The sequence below is a fragment of the Schistocerca americana genome, chromosome X, assembly GCF_021461395.2.
Source record: "Schistocerca americana isolate TAMUIC-IGC-003095 chromosome X, iqSchAmer2.1, whole genome shotgun sequence".
NCBI classification, from domain to species: Eukaryota; Metazoa; Arthropoda; class Insecta; order Orthoptera; family Acrididae; genus Schistocerca; species Schistocerca americana.
In genome coordinates, this window is record NC_060130.1 from 904,619,698 (window position 1) to 904,621,700 (window position 2,003).

Genomic DNA, 2,003 nt, shown 5'->3' on the forward strand with positions numbered 1-2,003 from the left:
GGTTCAAAGTGATGGCCCATGTTTCATTTCCTGTGACGATGTTCGACAAAAAATTTTCACGATCAGCCTCTTAACATTCAAGCAGTTTCGCTCAGATTGTCCTTTGTTGCTCTTTATGATCTTCTGTTTGGAGGCGGGGAACCCAACGAGCACACACTTTGAGTTCCACAACTGGTGGATGAGTGTGTCAGCACTACCAACTGACACGTCCAGTTGTGTAACGAGATGTTTAATTGCGATCCGTCGATCACCTCGAATGAGTGTGTCCGCACGTTCCAACATTGCTGGAGTTACAGCTGTGTGCGGCCGGCCGGCACGCGGGATATGCGACTTTTGCGATGATGACAGACCTCTCGCGCAAAGACACACGGTGCTTTTGTTCACTGGAAGGTCTCTGTAGACATTCTGTAATCGCCTAAGAATATGTGCGATGCTCTGGTTTTCCGCCGAAAGAAAGTCAATGACAGCTCTCCGTTTCGAATGCACTTCCGTTTCGGACTATAGTGGCACCATCTGTCGGAACTTCATGAAACTGTAGTGGCTGAACCGGGAGTATTCCACGATGTCGCACAACAAATTTCGTGTTTTTTCAATCGAAATTGGCCGAGAAAAATGTGTTGTGTTACTTATTGAAGGGCAACAGCTTTGCCGCAGTGGATACACCGGTTCCCGTGAGATCACCGAAGTTAAGCTCTGTCAGGCGTGGTTGGCACTTGGATGGGTGACCATCCAGGCCGCCATGCGCTGTTGCCATTTTTCGGAGTATACTCAGCCTCGTGATGCCAATTGAGGAGCTACTCGACTGAATAGTAGCGGCTTCGGTCAAGAATACCATCATAACGACCGGGAAGGCGGTGTGCTGACCCCACGCCCCTCCTATCCGCATCCTCCACTGAGGATGACACGGCGGTCGGATGGACCCGGTAGGCCACTCTTGGCCTGGCGACGGAGTTACTTATTGAAAGCACCTCACATCTTGCGGAGAAACGAAATAGGGAAACTTACTTATTGCACGATGCTCGTATGAACTGTTACCATTTCAAAGAAACCTTTTCACATAAATCGGAGCATGACGACTTTAAAGTTCGTGAATAACAGAGGCGCGCATCCGTTTTTGGTAACACAGAATTCGTAAAAGCACGTTCTCTCTGGTAACCATCGCTTACCGATGTCCAGTCGCCACAATGAAGACTGTTTCAACCAAAAATCAGAAAAAAATATAGCGAGAGAAGACTAGACACTACGTAATCACATCCGGTTGGTGAATACAAATACACTGCCTTAATTATTGTTTCACCTCGTTCTTCGTAATGGATGTTACGCCAGTTTGGCGCTCTTCCTGCCCACGGATCTGTCAGATAAATTATCTTCGCTCCCTAGACATGAAATATTTGATATTTCATGGAAGTCATCCAAGTAATATGATACATTTCAGTTCCGCTAACAACGCGACAACCTACCACATTCTGGTGTCACCTAGATCATGAGATCATTAGACAATATCAGCTCCTTAAACGCACACTGTCTCAGAGCGCTACGGAATTCTGCTCTACTACACGCTTCTGGAAGCGAACAAATCGTACTGTACCTATATACACCGACAGCTATTAGCCGCGCCGTAGGGGGACAGTGCGCGTCGCCCTCGCGGCTATAGATTTGCTCAGCCGCTCTGTCGTTAGCGTCGCCGGTAGACCGCATCCTCCGATCAATGTGCGTGGCCGACTTGCGTAATGAATCCTTCCTCATCTCGCTAAAGGCATTGCGTGACATGCAAAATCCATCTCTTTTCGCAAACCGGTAAGCCATCACGTCAAACTCGGATCGACAAAACACACCACTACCTCCGAAGGCTGCAGCTGCATGTAGGAAATGTACAAATGGCAAACACATCGGACAAGAACTTCGACACTCCCAGGAGACATGGCGCTAATACCGAGTAACACCCCCGCTAGCCTTATTGACGGCGTCAGTTCGGCGAGGAAGAGACTCAACAGGTTTCCTAA

At 48.4% G+C, this 2,003-nt stretch overlaps 1 pseudogene; it reads left to right on the forward strand.

Annotated features, from left to right (window-relative positions):
* The first annotated feature begins 635 nt into the window (after positions 1–635).
* On the forward strand, positions 636–753 carry LOC124557610 (annotated as a pseudogene).
* The last annotated feature ends 1,250 nt before the right edge of the window (positions 754–2,003 follow it).